At 52.9% G+C, this 20330-nt stretch overlaps 1 long non-coding RNA gene across 2 annotated transcripts; it reads right to left on the reverse strand.

The window, feature by feature from the left end:
- Positions 1-1381: 1381 nt before the first annotated feature.
- Positions 1382-16452, reverse strand: LOC135888591 (uncharacterized). Of its 2 annotated transcripts, none has more exons than XR_010561893.1 (3): positions 16399-16452; positions 2981-3120; positions 1382-1526 (listed from the first exon to the last, which is right to left on the reverse strand). It is a non-coding gene; the product is annotated as an uncharacterized LOC135888591 (long non-coding RNA). The 2 variants fall into 2 exon arrangements; XR_010561894.1 differs by having other exon boundaries at positions 16403-16448.
- Positions 16453-20330: the final 3878 nt, after the last annotated feature.

Genomic DNA, 20330 nt, shown 5'->3' on the forward strand with positions numbered 1-20330 from the left:
AGTTCTTTTACTGTTTTTCTTAATTTGGGGTATACATTGAAGTTGAGCCTCTATTATGGTGTCTTTAAAAAGGGCCCACGCAACTTGCAGGGATTTCACTTTAGTCACTGTACCTTTTAACTTTTGTCTAACTAACCCCCTCATTTTTGTATAGTTCCCCCTTTTGAAATTAAAGGCCACAGTGTTGGGCAGTTGAGGTGTTCTTCCCACCACAGGGATGTTGAATGCTATTGTATTATGGTCACTATTTCCAAGCGGTCCAGCTATAGTTACCTCTTGGACCAGCTCCTGCGCTCCACTCAGGATTAAATCTAGAGTCGCCTCTCCCCTTGTGGGTTCCCGTACCAGCTGCTCCATGAAGCAGTCATTTAAAGTATCGAGAAATTTTATCTCTGCATTTTGTCCTGAAGTGAAATGCTCTCTAATTGATTGCCTCCCACACATGCCCCTCCTTGAATGGGGCAACCTCTCAGATCTACTGTAGCACTAGCTCTCTCACTTTCCCTAACCCAAACTCATTCAAAGGGGCAGGAGGGGGGACAGCTGTGAGCAGTCCTCTTTCCTCAACCCCCAAAGCCTTTGAAGGAGCAGTTACAGAAATCTTCCCCTCCCCCGCTCCCCAGGGTGAGCTTGTGTGAAAAACTCATGTCCCCAAAAACTGTCTCCTTGGACTAGAAAATGTTCCTCATTCCATCACTAGTGTTCCCCACCCCCCCAATGAAAATTGTTTCTCTTCCATTTAAACAGGAAGTAGTCCTCCTCCCATAACCACATTTATCCCCAGCCTTTAAGTGCCCTAGAGTCCATCAACAGTAACCTGTCTGAACATAAAATGCCCCAAGTCCCGTCAAGGGTGTATCCCATGAAAAACAAGCAACACCCCAAAACCACTGTATACTGTCCCCCACAGAAACAAGAAATATCCCACATACCAATCAGTGACCCCCAGTGACATTCCCCAGGGTAGAACCTGATCCACTCAACTCTGCTTTGCTAGTGAAAAGCAGCCTCTCCGCACTCTGCTCAAACACACACATAAACATGTACAGTCACTCCCAGCAAAGTTACACAAATGAGCTCTTGGCTGCTCAAGAACAATGTACAGGGTGACATACACACATTTTCAGTCCTGGCTTTCCACCCCAGAAATGTGCATCTTTAAATTTCAAGCACACTACTGCACAGAACAAGCTCATTATTAGTCCATCACATCATCAAAGGAAATGATTATGCCCAAGCCTTTGTTAACCTAAGTACAGATTCCCCAAATACATCAACCACAACACACTGCTTCAACACAACACAATGCAATAAGCTGATTAACTAGGAAAATATGACTTACGAGGATAAAATCACAAACCAATTCTGATTTTTATGGCATTACACATTTTATTTCTTTTGTAACCAATTCCTAAACATCACCAAGCTAAATACCATTTCAAAGCCAAAAGATTTCTCACCCAACAGCAGGGAGCTGTGCAATGGAAGAGGAAGGGCAGCCCTATCAAACAGTCTGGGCTTCTCACCTGTAGAAGTAGGAATTCAAGTGAGTTCACGTTGGGGAAGGGGCTGAGGGTGAGTCATTTCTGTAGGGGGAGGGCGTCCTTCAGCTCTGCCCATTTCAGAATAATTAGCAGCCTGTGGAGCAGAGAGTCAGAACTGGGGTACCAGGGGCTGCTGGGGATCAGGACTCTGGGGTACCAGCAAAGCTTGGGAGGGAGGAACAGTGTTCTCTGGAATAATGGGGATGCTGCAGGTCAGGGCTGATGGGCAGCTGATGCAGCCCTTGTCTGCTGTGTGCCTGGCTCTCCGCTCAGCCTCACAGTCTTACTGAGGACTAACATTCACCCCCGCAAATGTGTGCGCTATCTTGCTCTCTCTCGCACACGTGCGCTGGCCCCTTTCTTTCTGCCCACAAGTTTCCTGCAAGAAGACAAGGGCTCCTGACAAGCTCTGAACACAAGAAATGCTGTTGCACGGGACACCAGGGCCTGTTTGTTGAAGATGTCACCTAAGTAGAACAAACAAAAGAATGCCTCCGCTCTGGAGAATTCCCCAGGACCCGGATAAATCCCCCATCCAGAAACTGTGCCAGGAGGGGCTCAGTGCCTGCAGGCTGCACTGACTGGGGGACCGTACAGGAGACATCTTAAAATGTATCTTGTGACTTGGTTGCTTTTAAAAAGCACAAGCGATCCCTGACACCGGTGCTGAGTTTACACCCATAAACCACTGACACCACAGCAATAAATGTACAAGTGGAGGGGAGTCTAAGACAGAAACCATCTGTGGTGCATTCAGAACATCCACCAATGCTCAAGAAATACACTAATCCATCGTAAAAACAACTGATTCGCTTTAATACGCAGGGCAGTGGGCTTCTGCTATCACTGCTAAGAGGTGCCTTTAGATTATGAGCATCAGGAATGCATAGGGCCAGATGAGCAAGAGGCAATAAATGCAAAATGCTAGACAAACGTTATGTCCCCTTCCTCGGGATGGTCCATGCAGAGGATAACAGCCCACTATTCCTATCTGCTAACAGTTACTTGTTTAGGTCGAGTGGCAGGGACTTGTGCCCTGGGTTTGACTCTAGTGGGGCAGGTTGTTAAATAAACAAGGGGTGACAGCTAGGAGTGTGAGAAGGCTCCTAGGCTTTCCCACCTGCATTTCCATTTGACCCATTAGCTCATGTAGCTGAGGGGCCCCCAGGTGCTTTCTGACCCCTTGAGCACTGAGCTGAAAGTTTCCCAGCTCCCTCCTACGGCAAGCCCAGTGTGCCCGTTTACCACATCCGGTGCCAGGCTGCTAGGCAGCCCAAGGCGGCTCTGCTAGCTGGGGGTGCATATTGGGGGTGGGGGGCCAGGGTGTTTTCATGCATGCCCTCCAGGGGTGCATGCAGTCTCTTCTGAGCAGAAAAGTTAATTCCTCACTGCCAAGCACCTGCCCAATCACCCACGCTCCCTCGTGTCCTACTTACCGGCTGTCCGGACCCAGGGCTGGCGCAGAAGATGGTGTACTTCTGGATGATCCCGTTCGGCTTAGCTGGGGGAAGCCAGGACACGACCATGCTGCTGGCAGAAGACGGGAAGGCTTTTATCCCGGTGGGGGAGCCTGGAACTGAGCAAGAGACAATTCATTTTAGACCCAGCAGCTTCAGCAAAACCAGCTAGATCCACCACGACCTCCCGAGCAGGACGCTGATTCCTCCTCCCCATGAGGGGAAAGGCCAGACCGCTCTTCCTGCATGCCCAGTGTCCGCAGGCATTCACATCATTTGAGGTCTTGTTCTAAGAGGAATTCCTTATAACCAGGAATGCCACAATTCTAGCAGGTGTCAATGCTGTGGAAGGACTGGCTCTGGATCCTGCCCTGGCTTGGTGTTGGATGCAGATGCTATATTGGCACAGGACCACTTTGGCTGCACAAAATGGAGGAAAGCTATTCTGGAGGCTGCATGTAGGGTACCTCCACTGCCGCAGGGCTGAGCCTTTCACCCTCCCATGCCAGGGAGGGAAGATGCTGAGTCAGCCAGAGGGGCAAAGGAAACAAGTCCAGTGGTGGACAATCTGTCCTACCTTTCATTTTGGGTTCAGCGCTTGGCTGGGGAAGTGGGAAGCACCTGGGCTGGGGCTTTCACAGAACCATAGGAATGTGGGGCTGGAAGGGACCTTGATAGGTCATCTAGTCCTTCCCCTGCTGTCACGGAGTCCCCGGGCGATGCTCTGGAACTGCTCCCCACAAAGCCAGTCAGGACTTTGGGGAGCCTCCTCTCCCTTGGAGCAGACTGTCTTCTGGGCAAGAAGCTCACACGGCTTCACCTCCTGGGTCTGACCTTGGAGCATTCAGCATATGCAAACTCCGTGCGCTTCCCACAGCGAGTCCGCCCAGGCGGGGTCCTGGGGAAGCCAGAGGGTCCTGCACGCACCCCCAACTTCACAGTCAGACGTGACTCTCAGCCAGCCAGTAAAACAGAGGTTTATTCGATGACAGGAACATGGTCTAAAACAGAGCTTGTAGGTAGAGAGAACAGGATCCCTCAGCCGGGTCCATTCTGGGGCCCAGCAAGACAGAAAACCCTGTCTGCCCTCACTTCCCGTCCCCAGCCAGCTCCAAACTGAAAGCCCTTCCAGACCCTCCTTTCTGGCCTTTGTCCCTTTCCCGGGCCAGGAGGTCACCTGATCTCTCTGTTTACATTTAGCTATTCCTTTGCAGGCGGGAAGGGACCCAGCCATTTGTTGCCAGGATACAAAGTGTCGGCCATTTATGCACATTGGAGACTTAAGAAATGCATAGGGGAAACTGAGGCACTCACACAGTATTCAGAGGAAACATTAAGAACAGTCCCACTTCGTCACACCTGCGCTGAGGCAGGACCAAGGAAACCCAGACCATCCCCGACAGGTGCTTGTCTGACCTGTTCTTAAAAACCTCCAATGATTGGGATTCCACAACCTCCCTTGGGAGCCAGCTCCAGAGCTTAACTAGCCTTAGAGTTAGAAAAGTTTTCCTAATATCTTACCTATATCTCCCTTGCTGCAGATTAAGCCCATTATTTCTTGCTCTGCCTTCAGTGGACATGGAGAACAATTGATCACTGCCCTCTTTATTACAGCCCTTAACACGTTCGAAGACTGTAATCATGGCCCAACTCAGGCTTCTTTGCTCAAGTCTAAACATGCCCAGTTTTTTTAACCTTTCCTCACAGGTCAGGTTTTCTAAACATTTTATCATCTTTGTTGCTCTCCTCTCCTTCATGCCAGTGTTCAGCCCAGACCAAGACTCAAGCCCTTAAACGGTAGGTGTGGTTCAAACACATCATTACTGCTGGTGCCCTCCCGCAGCACAAGAGCACAAGTGGCATCAGGGCTGTGATGCCCGACAGTTTTGCCGTCTAACATTGTGGGGATTCTAAGGCCTCATGTTAAAAATTTCCACAGGGGTCATTCCGAGGCGGAATCACTGCCGCCCACAACGCACAATCATGCTACGTCTTCTCTTGTGCTCATTTCTACCACACTGCGCAGTTGAAATACCCCTGAAATACAGGCTGTACATTGTGACCCCACAAAGTCCTCCCTCCCACCCCAGCACCATGCAGTGCAAGGACTCTGCCTAACGCCTGTCATACCAGGATCTCAAAGCACTTTCTAAACATCATCTAGTCCCCCTCACACACTGGTAATGCTAAATGCTTATCCTGGTTTGCAGAGGGGCGGATAGGACACAGAGTGAGCCAGCAGCAGAGCCCAAGAATCCTAGCTGCTGGCTTCCAGCTGGAGTCACTAGACCATGCTGCCCCATGGCCAGGAGCAGGGACAGCAGAGGCTGCCCACTCCTGCGTCCCTCCCTCCAGCCTTTTGTCGCAGGATTGAGGGTCTACTCATGTGCAGGCATCAGCCTGTTAGGAGACCACATCTAACAGCGTAGCCACATCTAACTGAAGGCAGCACCTGCCTCTTGCCAAGCCGGACGCAGGAGGGTTAATTCCAGTTCACACTCAGACATTAAAAGCCAATCACAGCTTCTAAATATGTCTCCTTAATCCACTAACATGCCCGACTGGCTTATCCTTACACTACCCTAATGTGCCTTCCCAGCATCTGGTGCTTTCCAAAGACAGGCAGCTGAGGGGCTCAGGGCCATGTCTCCTATTCCCAGCCCAAGGACAGCACAGAGCCACGAAAACACTCAAACTCATTAATGGAATTAAAGTAGGCCAGGGGTGAAATAAACACTTTTTAAAAAAGCTCTGGTTATTTAAATGTTTACACTAAGTGCTTATGGGTTTGGCAGCAGGGGGCTGGGCTTGGGTTATTTTTACTGCATTGACTGTTTCTTCTGCTTCCAAATCTCCTCCACAACCCAAAGCACAGATCTCTCCAGACCGCACCCAACTGCCCTGGGGGGTGGGGGACGACTGGCACAAGCAGGTAGGGAAATGAGCTGGAAAAATAATGATCCAACCTCTGCACCCCGCTCTTCCTAAAGACCTAAATATCCATCTCTGTGGCCCTGGGAATTCACACTCTGCTCACTCCCGTGGTGTCTGAGCACACCCCAGACTGGCTGACATTGAGGATGATCCTGCTGCACAGCCAGCACCCCCAGCCCCCTTGCAAGGATGCTGTCTTGGGCGATAGCTCCATACAGGGAGTTCCCAGAGCGTGCAAGCTGATCATCTCATTCTGCTCCCAGAGCCCTGGTGCAGAGGGGCAGCTCTGCTGCATTGTGCTGGGGTTGATGCCAACAAGGGCACGTGCAGCCCCAGCACAAACAGAAGGCAGAAACTTTGGACCCAAGAGACGTTCGTCCCTGGCTGGGATTGATCCTCTTCTGGGCCTGGGAACTTCAAAGAACCATCGCAATGGCCCCATCTCCCGAGAGACAGGAACTCCCCCCACAAACTCCCTAACTCCCCATGCCCCTTGGTGTGGAGGCTGTTGGCACCCGTCCTACCCCCAACCCCCGGCTGCGCGGGGCTAACCGTAGTTCTATCCTAGAACAGCAGCGCTTGGCCCTGCTCTAGCCCCTTGCACCTGACCCCCACAGCAAGTGGATCATTTTCTCCCCATATAACACAGGAGGAAACTGAGGCCCAGAGAGACGAGATCTGCTGGATGCTCACAGCGAGTAAGCTGGGAACAGAAGTTGGGAGTCCTACATACAACTCCTGGTTCTGCTCTGGAACCACTGTCCCTCTCCCGTATTGTCAGCACAAAGGGGTCGGTTACCTCGCGTTGGTAACAGGCTCGATGCTGAGGTTATTCTGGAAATTTCCAGCCCCTAATTATTCTCCAGCCCCTGCTCATCCACCAGGAGCAGATGCCTGGTCCCCTCCTTGCCACAGCTGAAGGCTGGTTGCTACGTGGAACCAAGCCCACAAGAAAGCCCTTGACAGAGAGCTCATAGAATCATAGAATCATAGAATATCAGGGTTGGAAGGGACCTCAGGAGGTCATCTAGTCCAACCCCCTGCTCAAAGCAGGACCAATTCCCAACTAAATCATCCCAGCCAGGGCTTTGTCAAGCCGGGCCTTAAAAACCTCCAAGGAAGGAGACTCCACCACCTCCCTAGGTAACGCATTCCAGTGCTTCACCACCCTCCTAGTGAAATAGTGTTTCCTAATATCCAACCTAGACCTCCCCCACTGCAACTTGAGACCATTGCTCCTTGTTCTGTCATCTGCCACCATTGAGAACAGCCAAGTTCCATCCTCTTTGGAACCCCCCTTCAGGTAGTTGAAGGCTGCTATCAAATCCCCCCTCATTCTTCTCTTCTGGAACAATCCCAGTTCCCTCAGCCTCTCCTCATAAGTCATGCGCTCCAGACCCCTAATCATTTTTGTTGCCCTCCGCTGGACTCTTTCCAATTTTTCCACATCCTTCTTGTAGTGTGGGGCCCAAAACTGGACACAGTACTCCAGATGAGGCCTCACCAATGTCGAATAAAGGGGAACGATCACGTCCCTCGATCTGCTGGCAATGCCCCTACTTATACAGCCCAAAATGCCATTAGCCTTCTTGGCAACAAGAGCACACTGTTGACTCATATCCAGCTTCTCGTCCACTGTGACCCCTAGGTCCTTTTCTGCAGAACTGCTACCTAGCCACTCGGTCCCTAGTCTGTAGCGGTGCATAGGATTCTTCCGTCCTAGGTGCAGGACTCTGCATTTGTCCTTGTTGAACCTCATCAGGTTTCTTTTGGCCCAATCCTCTAATTTGTCTAGGTCCCTCTGTATCCGATCCCTACCCTCTAGTGTATCTACCACGCCTCCTAGTTTAGTGTCATCGTCAAACTTGCTGAGAGTGCAGTCCACACCATCCTCCAGATCATTAATAAAGATATTAAACAAAACCGGCCCCAGGACCGACCCTTGGGGCACTCCGCTTGAAACTGGCTGCCAACTAGACATGGAGCCATTGATCACTACCCGTTGAGCCCGACGATCTAGCCAGCTTTCTATCCACCTTACAGTCCATTCATCCAGCCCATACTTCTTTAACTTGCTGACAAGAATACTGTGGGAGACTGTATCAAAAGCTTTGCTAAAGTCAAGGAATAACACATCCACTGCTTTCCCCTCATCCACAGAGCCAGTTATCTCATCATAGAAGGCAATTAGGTTAGTCAGGCACGACTTCCCCTTGGTGAATCCATGCTGACTGTTCCTGATCACTTTCCTCTCCTCTAAGTGTTTCATAATTTATTCCTTGAGGACCTGCTCCATGATTTTTCCAGGGACTGAGGTGAGGCTGACTGGCCTGTAGTTCCCCAGATCCTCCTTCTTCCCTTTTTTAAAGATGGGCACTACATTAGCCTTTTTCCAGTCATCCGGGACCTCCCCCGATCGCCATGAGTTTTCAAAAATAATGGCTAATGGCTCTGCAATCTCATCCGCCAACTCCTTTAGCACCCTCGGATGCAGCGCATCCGGCCCCATGGACTTGTGCACGTCCAGTTTTTCTAAATAGTCCCGAACCACTTCTTTCTCCACAGAGGGCTCATGTCAGCACTCCCCCCTGCCAAGCAGTGAGGATGAAGTGGTGTCAGTCTGTGTCCTCCTAGTTCTTGGGGCTCACCCTTCCCTGCAAACCTTCCCTCCCCAGAGGCACTTGCTATCACCATCTCCCTCTGCCTCACACCCCTGGCTGGCAAAGCTCTCCCATGTTAATGCTGGAGACAGTGATTCCTGGTGCCTGGCTCTCTGGCTCCTATCCCATTTCCAAAGCTCCTTCTCTTCTCCCCGTGCCATCTCCTCGCCTGGTTCTTATAACTCAAGGGTCCCTCTGCAGCGGGAAGCCCACATGGCTCATAAGCCTGTCTCCTTTACGCCTCAGCTTCCTGAAACACCCCCCAGCGCAGGGGCCATCTCTTGATGCAGGACTGCATGGTGCCACACGTTCTCACAGCACTGGATCACACCCTGATCCCCCCACATGACTCGCACACACCTCCTGAGAGCAGGGACAAACCAAAGGCCCCTGGAAAAGAGACAACTAAGGGGGGGATATGACAGAGGTCTATAAAATCATGCCAGGTGTTATTTACTCCTTCTCATAACACAAGAACTAGGGGTCACCAAATGAAATTAATAGGCAGCAGGTTTAAAACAAACACAAGGAAGTATTTTTTCACACAACGCACAGTCAGCCTGTGGAACTCCTTGCCAGGGGATGTTGTGAAGGCCAAGACTATAACAGGGTTCAAAAAAGAGCTAGATAAATTCATGGAGGATAGGTACATCAATGGCTATTAGCCATGATGGGCAGGGATGTCCCTAGCCTCTGTTTGCCAGAAGCTTTGAACAGGCAACAGGGGATGGATCACTTGATGATTCCCTGTTCTGTTCATTCCCTCGGGGGCACCTGGCATTGGCCACTGTCAGCAGACAGGATACTGGGCTAGATGGACCTTTGGTCTGACCCAGTATGGCCATTCTTATATTCATGGTCCCTGCCCAGAAGTTCGGGCAGCCCAGCAGCCCGAGCACAGCTGCAGATAGCCATGCCCAGCACACAGCAGTGTGCCCCTGACCCGTCTTTGGGAGACTCACACCCTGCTCTGCCATTGCCTGAATGTGCTTGCAGGGCAGACAATGCATTGCCTCTGCCCTGGTGCAATCTAGCCTAGCTGGGTCCTCCTCCTTCGAGGGGAAGGAGGACCGGTCATCAGGCTGAGCAGGGCTGACTTTGTCAGCTCCTTGCAGTTAGATGACTTGATTAATGAGCACTAGATCATCATAATAAGTAGAAAAGCATATGCTTGTCCAAAAAGCCCCTGACAGATTGCAGCCTGCAGTGGTCTAAAGATGTACAGAGCAACTTGGCACCACATCAGCCAGTAAACCAATTGCCCACTGAGCTGAAAATACAGACGTATCAACTGCAAAATGGAACATGCAAAAACAGCAACAAAAGTCTGGTTTTTGATCAATACAACACTGGCAACTGCACTGCCAAGGTCACCCAGCGTCCCTGGTCTTACCCCACTGGGCCCAGAGCTGCAACTCCTCCTGTATTTTTATAGCACCTTTTATCCCCAAATGCGTTCCAACCCTACGCAAAGAACACCGCTGAAATGCAGCCACATCTGGGGGTCAGGGTGACAGCTGACTGGCTAAGTAGCAGATTGTAGAACAGGGAAGGCTGGGAGAAGGGATATTTCTCTAAGGACTTCCAAGGAAAACCCCATCCTCTTGCAGAAAAAAACATCTCTGGCAGGTCCTGCTGCTCTAAGGACTTACCTGGAAGCCCCACACAGAATACTGTACGGTGTATGGAGCTCAGCTTCTCCAGCTATCTGCCGCCAATAGCAGGCTCACTGGAAATAGCTACAACAGGGAGCTTAGAGGCCATAATAAAGTGAAGGGCTGGGCCCATGCTGTCATTTATCAAAGAGTCCTGGAGAGTTCACACCAGGTGGTCCAGTCCCCACAGCCATCCCCTCCTGCATTCCATGGCTCTCAGCATGGCAGTGAGGATCATATGCATACAAAAGAGCCAGGCCTGGGCAAAGCAGCTAACTTTGGCAGGGCCGCCCAGAAGATTCAGGGGGCCTGGGGTCTTAGGTGGCGGGGGGCCCCTGCCGCCGAATTGCCGCCGAAGACCCGGCACTTCGGCATCGGGTCCCAGGGCGGAAGGACCCCCCGCCGCGGGTCTTCAGGGCACTTCGGCGTCGGGTCCCGGAGTGGAAGAAGCTTCGGGGGCCCGGGCCCCACAAGAGTTTTCCGGGGGCCCCAGAGCGAGTGAAGGACCCCGCTCCAGGGGCCCCGAAAAACTCTCGTGGGGGCCCCTGCAGGGCCCGGGGCCTGGGGCAAATTGCCCCACTTGCCCCCCCCCCGGGCAGCCCTGAACTTTGGGCCCATTCCTGCTCCAGCTAGACTCAGCAGCAAAGCTCCAATTGGTTTCAATGGCAGCAGGATCAGACCAGGTGGATTCACCCCCGCCCCCACCCAACCCTCCAGGAACAGCCTTTCTCCGCTGACATTCCTTAGCCAAAATCCACTCCTGCCCGTGTTTTTAGACTAGAAATGTCTCCTACAACAGCACTTTAATGTATACTAATGTAGGAAACTGCACTGCCTGGCTTCCTACCCCTCAGTCATCTAGGCCCTAACATTCAGAGCTGAGCTACATTTCCAAATATATTGATTTCAGTTACAACATAGAATGCAAAGTGTACAGTGCTCACTTTATATTACTTTTGATTACAAATATTTGCATTGTAAACAGATAAAAGAGATGTTGGGCGGAAAAATCACTAAGGGGGCTGGCGCTGACTGGGCAGGATGTGTTGGGAGGGAAATCCCAGAGGTAGGTTTTGCTGATTGGGCAGGAGGTGGTGGGCGGGGAAATCACTGAGGCACCTTGCACTGATTGGGTAGGAGGCGCTGGGCGGGAAAAGTCACTGAGGTAGTTGGCGCTGACTGGGCAGAAGGTGTTGGGAGGGAAAGTACAGAGGTGGGTCGTGCTGACTGGGTGGGAGGTGTTGGGCTAGAAAATCACTGAGGGGGCTGGTGCTGACTAGGTAGGAAGCGCTGGGCGGGAAAGCCCTGAGGTGGGTTTTGCTGATTGGGCAGGAGGTGCTGGGCAGGAAAATCACTGAGGCAGCTCGCGCTGACAGGGTAGGAGGCGCAGGGCGGGAAAAGTCACTGAGGGGATTGGCGCTGACTGGGTAGGAGGTGTTGGGAGGGAAAGCCCAGAGGTGGGTTTCGCTGACTGGGTGGGAGGTGTTGGGCTAGAAAATCCCTGAGGGGGCTGGTGCTGACTAGGTAGGAAGCGCTGGGCGGGAAAGCCCTGAGGTGGGTTTTGCTGATTGGGCAGGAGGTGCTGGGCAGGAAAATCACTGAGGCAGCTCGCGCTGACAGGGTAGGAGGCGCAGGGCGGGAAAAGTCACTGAGGGGGTTGGTGCTGACTGGGTAGGAGGAATTGGGAGGGAAAGCCCAGAGGTGGGTTGCGCAGACTGAGTAAGAGGTGTTGGTTGGGAAGATCACTAAGGCAGCTCGCGCTGACTGGATAGTAGGCGCTGGGCAGGAAAGGTCACTGAGACGGCTGGTGCTGATTCGGTAGGTGGTGCTGGGCGGGAAAAGTCACTGAGGGGGCTGGTGCTGACTGGGCAGGAGGCTCTGGGTGGGAAAATCACTGAGGTGGCTCTTGCTGACTGGGTAGGAGGTGTTGGGAGGGAAAGTCCAGAGGTGAGTTTCGCTGACTGGGTGGGAGGTGTTGGGCTGGAAAATCACTGAGGGGGCTGGCACTGACTAGGTAGGAGGTGCTGAGCGGGAAAATCACTGAGGCGGCTGGCCCTGACTGGCTAGGAGGAGTTGGGAGGGAAAGCCCAGAGGTGGGTTGCGAAGCCTGGGTAAGAGGTGTTGGATGTGAAAATCACTGAGGCAGCTCGCGCTGACTGGGTAGTAGGTGCTGGGCAGGAAAGGTCACTGAGGGGGCTGGCGCTGACTGGGTAGGAGGTGTTGGGAGGGAAAGCCCAGAGATGGGTTGCTCTGATTGATCACAAGCCGCGGGGCAGGAAAACCACTGAGGTAGCTCGCGCTGACAGGGTAGGAGGCGCAGGGCGGGAAAAGTCACTGAGGGGGTTGGTGCTGACTGGGTAGGAGGAGTTGGGAGGGGAAGTCCAGAGGTGAGTTTCGCTGACTGGGTGGGCGGTGTTGGGCTGGAAAATCACTGAGGGGGCTGGCACTGACTAGGTAGGAGGTGCTGAGCGGGAAAAGTCACTGGAGGTGACTGGCGCTGACAGGGTAGGAGGCGCTGGGCGGGAAAGCCCTGAGGTGGGTTTTGCTGATTGTGCAGAAGGTGCTGGGCAGGAAAATCACTGAAGGTGACTCGCGCTGACAGTGTAGGAGGTGCTGGGCGGGAAAAGTCACTGGAGGTGACTGGTGCTGACAGGGTAGGAGGCGCTGGGTGGGAAAATCACTGAGGCGGCTGGCCCTGACTGGCTAGGAGGAGTTGGGAGGGAAAGCCCAGAGGTGGGTTGCGCAGCCTGGGTAAGAGGTGTTGGGTGTGAAAATCACTGAGGCAGCTCGCGCTGACTGAGTAGTAGGCGTTGGGCAGGAAAGGTCACTGAGGCGGCTCGCGCTGACTGGGTAGGAGGTGTTGGGAGGGAAAGCCCAGAGATGGGTTGCTCTGATTGATCACGAGCCGCGGGGCAGGAAAATCACTGAGGCAGCTCACGCTGATTCGGTAGGAGGTGCTGGGCGGGAAAAGTCACTGAGGGGGGGCTGGCAGTGATTGGGCAGGAGGCTCTGAGTGGGAAAATCACTGAGGTGGCTCTTGCTGACTGGGTAGGAGGAGTTGGGAGGGAAAGCCCAGAGGTTGGTTTTGCTGACTGGGTGGGAGGTGTTGGGCTGGAAAATCACTGAGGGGGTTGGCGCTGACTAGGTAGGAAGCGCTGGGCGGGAAAGCCCTGAGGTGGTTTTGCTAATTGGGCAGGAGGTGCTGGGCAGGAAAATCACTGAGGCAGCTCGTACTGACAGGGTAGGAGGCACAGGGCGGGAAAAGTCACTGAGGGGGTTGGCGCTGGCTGGGTAGGAGGAGTTGGGAGGGAAGATCACTAAGGCAGCTCACGCTGACTGTGTAGTAGGCACTGGGCAGAAAAGGTCACTGAGACGGCTGGTGCTGATTCGGTAGGTGGTGCTGGGCGGGAAAAGTCACTGAGGGGGCTGGCGCTGACTGGGCAGGAGGCTCTGAGTGGGAAAATCACTGAGGTGGCTCTTGCTGACTGGGTGGGAGGTGTTGGGCTGGAAAATCACTGAGGGGGCTGCCACTGACTAGGTAGGAGGTGCTGAGCGGGAAAAGTCACTGGAGGTGACTGGCACTGACAGGGTAGGAGGCGCTGGGCGGGAAAGCCCTGAAGTGGGTTTTGCTGATTGGGCAGGAGCTGCTGGGCAGGAAAATCACTGAGATAGCTCGCGCTGACAGGGTAGGAGGCGCAGGGCGGGAAAAGTCACTGAGGGGATTGGCGCTGACTGGGTAGGAGGAGTTGTGACGGAAAGCCCAGAGGTGGGTTGCGCAGACTGAGTAAGAGGTGTTGGGTGGGAAGATCACTAAGGCGGCTCGCGCTCACTGGGTAGTAGGTGCTGGGCAGGAAAGGTCACTGAGGGAGCTGGTGCTGACTGGGTAGGAGGTGTTGGGAGGGAAAGCCCAGAGATGGGCTGCGCTGATTGATCAGGAGCTGCGGGGCAGGAAAACCACTGAGGCAGCTCGCGCTGACAGGGTAGGAGGCGCAGGGCGGGAAAAGTCACTGAGGGGGTTGGTGCTGACAGGGTAGGCGGCTCTGAGTGGGAAAATCACTGAGGCGGCTGATGCTGACTAGGTAGGAGGTGCTGGGCGGGAAAAGTTACTGAGGGTGCTGGCGCTGACTAGGTAGGAGGCGCTGGATGGGAAAATCACTGAGGGGCTGGCACTGACTGGGCAGGAGGCGCTGAGTGGGAAAATCACTGAGGTGGCTCGTCCTGAGTGGGTAGGAGGTGTTGGGAGGGAAAGCCCAGAGGTGGGTTTTGCTGACTGGGTGGGAGGTGTTGGGCGGGAAAAGTCACGGAGGGGGTTGGCGCTGACTGGGTAGGCGGTGTTGGAAGGGAAGCCCAGAGGTGTGTTTTGCTGATTGGGCAGTAGATGCTGGGTCAAAAACCACGAAAGCCAACCATCCAGGACTGGGCAGGGGGTACTGGGCAGGTAACCCTGTAGATGATACCCTTACTGGAGAAGAGACATGGAAAGGAAAGGGGAACAGACTCTTCTACTGATATTACAAAAAGTACTGGGTAGGAAACTCCTAAAGCAACTTGTACTCACTAGACAAATGGCCCTAGGGGCAGGGCCGGCTCCAGGGTTTTTGCCGCCCCAAGCGGCGCAAAACAAAACAAAAAAAAAGCCGCGATCGGAATTGCGATCGCGATCTGCGGCGGCAATTCGGCGGGAGGTCCTTCGCTCCGAGCGGGAGTGAGGGACCGTCCACCGAATTGCCGCCGAATAGCTGGACAAGCCACCCCTCTCCGGAGTGCCCGCCCCAAGCACCTGCTTGGCAAGCTGGTGCCTGGAGCCGGCCCTGCCTAGGGAGCAAATGTGTGTGCAGGCTTGAGCTTACCCGGAAAAAGATGCTAAGCAGGAAACCTCAAGCAGTTTGTGCTGACTAGGAAGAAGGTGCTGAGTTCTCGTGAAAGCTCTCCTAACTTCTGCAACATACAAGTGCTGAAAACTAGGAATTAGGGTAATTTCCATACAGGGAGATTACCTTGTAATCCTGCTGTCTAATGAGCCACACCTAAACTAGGGGAGCCTTTTTGTGCCTGTGGCTGAGAGATTGCCCCTCCCCCTCCCCCATGAGAAGGATTGAGGTTCTGTTTCTATTAGTCACAGTAAATTCCCTCAGAATGATTTCTACTTGGCTTTTTTGAGATTTGAAGTGAAATCTTAGTTGGGACCTATCCCGGTCAGATGGCACATGCTGTGGCGAAGGGGCGGCTGTAAGGGGATGGCGGAGGCCGTGGAAAATTCGCCCCTTTTCTCAAAAAAGCCAAGAAATGGCCCAACCAAGCAAATGTCACAAAGTCTGGAAATGAATAGGTGAGGTGGGGGGCTCCTTTCAGACCCTCACTTCCGTCTAATCCTTCCTCAAGTCCTTTTGCCCTGCCCAATTTACACCGCTCAACCAACCACAACTTTCACCCTTTGTTTTCTTGTGCACAAGAAAGAACACTGTCGGACTGATGAGTGTCTACTGTAGGGATTCGGACAGCTCCGTTAGTTGTGTCTGAATTCCAGGCCTTGTGTCTCTTTGGTGATAAAGAGAGGAGATTCCTCGGGCTACGTTCGAAGAGATTGATGTGGCGGTCCTTTCTGAAATGTGTTGATGTTGAGATGTTGTAGGTAGATGCGGTGGTTTTCAGAGCCGGCACGTGGGTGCACCTAACCCTACTAACAGGACCGCGTCACAAGTAAGAGAGGTCTTTTCTGGTAAAGGTTAGGGGGCACAAAGTTGTCATTTTCTTGGTGGGGTAGGAAGGTAAGTCGGGAAGGGTGTCGCTGAGGGACGGAGGATTGATTGGAAAGGGGACACTCAGCAGGATCCCTCCCTTACCTGTTCATTTCCAGATCTTTTCACATTGGGGACTCCGCCGCCGCCTTGTGTAAAGGAGGAGTATTTTACTAAAGAAAGGGTGACCGCCCTGTAATCAGGGTTCAGGTCGCTTTCCCTTTTCTCCTCTCTGCATTGGCCCTCTTCACGCCAAGGTCCAAAGTGAGCTCCCTCTAACTAGGGGGTGGGTCTTTCCCTGCCTTTCACAAGGTAACACTGCCATTTGGAAGGTAGTTCTAGAAACCAGCCTCTTGAGAGGGTTCAGGGTTTGTCCTACTAGCTGTCCCGTGCCCTCCTCACTCACTCACGCACTCAGCCAAGTCAAAGCCCGCGTCCTCTGCATCCACCTGGACCCGCGTTCTGCCACAAGCTCTCCTGCGCTCTGAAAGAGATCGGTGCCGAAAAGTAGGTATTGGGGTCATTTCCGGCAGGGCCGTGTACCTTGCCAATGTAATCTGAATGTACACTGTACACGTGCTCTCTACTGAGCCACACCTAACCTGCTTCACCTCTCTCTTCCTAGCAACTCAAAGGACAAAATGGACAAGACGACACAAGCACCAAAGAAACTGCAGGAAAAGGGAAGAAAAAGCCACGGCCAAAGGCTGCACACACCGCACACACCGCACCCCTGTACCGTGGGCTCGGGTTCGACACTTCTCCGCACAGGCTTAATCCCCCTTCAGGTGCCCGGTAAAAGGACCTCCCTGTAAATAAGGATCAAGGTCCATTCCTTGCCAACCAAAATGCTTTATGGGTCCCTTCCATAGCTGAGGCTGAGCGACCCCCCTTTAAAAAGGGTTGAGGTCTCTGTGGGTTTGAGCTCCTTAGGACCTAGGCTTTAAAATGCCCCGTGCCGTTGACCTCTCCCTGTCAGAAGGGTGCAGGTCTCCCCTTTCTAATTCCTCTTGGGCCGTTGGCACTCGCTGGGCAACGAGACCACCCACTTCTGAGGGAAGGGAGGTCTCTCCTTTACAGCGCTTTTCGCTCTGGCCCATTGGAACGTCCCTGGCTTAAGGACCACCCTGTAAGGAGGGTTTCGGTCTCCTTTGCCATGCAAATTATGCCACAGGTCACTTTGACAAGCCCGGCAAAATGACCGCCCTGTAACCAGGGTGTAAGGTCTTATACCTCTCACGCTTAAGCTAGGGGAGCCTTTCTGTGCCTGTGGCTGAGCGACTCCCCCTGACCACACACCCCTTGAGAAGGGTTGAACTTCTGTTTCTCTTAGTCACAGTAAATTCCCACAGAATGATTTCTACTTGGCTTTTTTGAGATTTGAAGTGAAAGCTTACTTGGGACCTATCCCGGTCAGATGGAATATGGTGTGGCGAAGGGGTGGCTGTAAGGGGATGGCGGAGGCCGTGGAAAATTCGCCCCTTTTCTCAAAAAAGCCAAGAAATGGCCCAACCAAGCAAATGTCACAAAGTCTGGAAATGAACAGGTGAGTTGGGGGGCTCCTTTCAGACCCTCACTTCCGTCTAATCCTTCCTCTAGTCCTTTTGCCCTGCCCAATTTACACCGCTCAACCAACCACAACTTTCACCCTTTGTTTTCTTGTGCACAATAAAGAAAACTCTCGGACTGATGAGTGTCAACTGTAGGGATTCGGACAGCTCCGTTAGTTGTGTCCGAATTCCAGGCCTTGTGTCTCTTTGGTGATAAAGAGAGGAGATTCCTCGGGCTACATTCGAAGAGATTGATGTGGCGGTCCTTTCTGAAATGTGTGCATGTTGAGATGTTGTAGGTAGATGCGGTGGTATTCAGAGCCGGCACGTGGGTGCACCTAACCCTACTAACAGGACCGCGTCACAAGTAAGAGAGGTCTTTTCTGGTAAAGGTAGGGGGCACAAAGTTGTCATTTTCTTGGTGGGGTAGGAGGTAAGTCGGGAAGGGTGTCGCTGAGGGATGGAGGATTGATTGGAAAGGGGACACTCAGCAGGATCCCTCCCTTACCTGTTCATTTCCAGATCTTTTCACATTGGGGACTCCCCCCCTTCCCCATTGTGTACAGGAGGAGTATTTTACTAAAGAAAGGGTGACTGCCCTGTAATCAGGGTTCAGGTCGCTTTCCCTTTTCTCCTCTCTGCATTGGCCCTCTTCACGCCAAGGTCCAAAGTGAGCTCCCTCTAACTAGGGGGTGGGTCTTTCCCTGCCTTTCACAAGGTAACACTGCCATTTGGAAGGTAGTTCTAGAAACCAGCCTCTTGAGAGGGTTCAGGGTTTGTCCTACTAGCTGTCCCGTGCCCTCCTCACTCACTCACGCACTCAGCCAAGTCAAAGCCCGCGTCCTCTGCATCCACCTGGACCCGCGTTCTGCCGCAAGCTCTCCTGCGCTCTGAAAGAGATCGGTGCCGAAAAGTAGGTATTGGGGTAATTTCCGGCAGGGCCGTGTACCTTGCCAATGTAATCTGAATGTACCTTGTACTCGTGCTCTCTACTGAGCCACACCTAACCCGCTTCACCTCTCTCTTTCTAGCAACTCAAAGGACAAAATGGACAAGACGACACAAGCACCAAAGAAACTGCAGGAAAAGGGAAGAAAAAGCCACGGACAAAGGCTGCACACACCGCACACACCGCACCCCTGCACCGAGGGCTCGGGTTCGACACTTCTCCGCACAGGCTTAATCCCCCTTCAGGTGCCCGGTAAAAGGACCTCCCTGTAAACAAGGATCAAGGTCCATTCCTTGCCAACCAAAATGCTTTATGGGTCCCTTCCATAGCTGAGGCTGAGCGACCCCCCTTTAAAAAGGCTTGAGGTCTCTGTGGATTTGAGCTCCTTAGGACCTAGCCTTTAAAATGCCCCGTGCCGTTGACCTCTCCCTGTCAGAAGGGTGCAGGTCTCCCCTTTCTAACTCCTCTTGGGCCGTTGGCACTCGCTGGGCAACGAGACCACCCACTTCTGAGGGAAGGGAGGTCTCTCCTTTACAGCGCTTTTCGCTCTGGCCCATTGGAACGCCCCTGGCTTAAGGACCATCCTGTAAGAAGGGTTTCGGTCTCCTTTGCCATGCAAATTAAGCCACAGGTCACTTTGAGACGCCCGGCAAAATGACCGCCCTGTAACCAGGGTGTAAGGTCTTATACCTCTCACGCTTAAGCTAGGGGAGCCTTTCTGTGCCTGCGGCTGAGCGACTCCCCCCGACCCCCCACCCCTTGAGAAGGGTTGAACTTCTGTTTCTCTTAGTCACAGTAAATTCCCACAGAATGATTTCTTCTTGGCGTTTTTGAGATTTGAAGTGAAATCTTACTTGGGACCTATCCCGGTCAGATGGAACATGGTGTGGCGAAGGGGCGGCTGTAAGGGGATGGCGGAGGCCGTGGAAAATTTGCCCCTTTTCTCAAAAAAGCCAAGAAATGGCCCAACCAAGCAAATGTCACAAAGTCTGGAAATGAACAGCTGAGGTGGGGGGCTCCTTTCAGACCCTCATTACCGTCTAATCCTTCCTCAAGTCCTTTTGCCCTGCCCAATTTACACCGCTCAACCAACCACAACTTTCACCCTTTGTTTTCTTGTGCACAAGAAAGAACACTGTCGGACTGATGAGTGTCAACTGTAGGGATTCGGACAGCTCCGTTAGTTGTGTCCGAATTCCAGGCCTTGTGTCTCTTTGGTGATAAAGAGAGGAGATTCCTCGGGCTACGTTCGAAGAGATTCATGTGGCGGTCCTTTCTGAAATGTGTGGATGTTGAGATGTTGTAGGTAGATGCGGTGGTATTCAGAGCCGGCACGTGGGTGCACCTAACCCTACTAACAGGACCGCGTCACAAGTAAGAGGGGTCTTTTCTGGTAAAGGTTAGGGGGCACAAAGTTGTCATTTTCTTGGTGGGGTAGGAAGGTAAGTCGGGAAGGGTGTCGCTGAGGGACGGAGGATTGATTGGAAAGGGGACACTCAGCAGGATCCCTCCCTTACCTGTTCATTTCCAGATCTTTTCACATTGGGGACTCCGCCCGCCCCGCCTTGTGTAAAGGAGGAGTATTTTACTAAAGAAAGGGTGACCGCCCTGTAATCAGGGTTCAGGTCGCTTTCCCTTTTCTCCTCTCTGCATTGGCCCTCTTCACGCCAAGGTCCAAAGTGAGCTCCCTCTAACTAGGGGGTGGGTCTTTCCCTGCCTTTCACAAGGTAACACTGCCATTTGGAAGGTAGTTCTAGAAACCAGCCTCTTGAGAGGGTTCAGGGTTTGTCCTACTAGCTGTCCCGTGCCCTCCTCACTCACGCACTCAGCCAAGTCAAAGCCC

Source organism: Emys orbicularis, chromosome 14 (assembly GCF_028017835.1).
Source record: "Emys orbicularis isolate rEmyOrb1 chromosome 14, rEmyOrb1.hap1, whole genome shotgun sequence".
Lineage (NCBI taxonomy): Eukaryota > Metazoa > Chordata > Testudines > Emydidae > Emys > Emys orbicularis.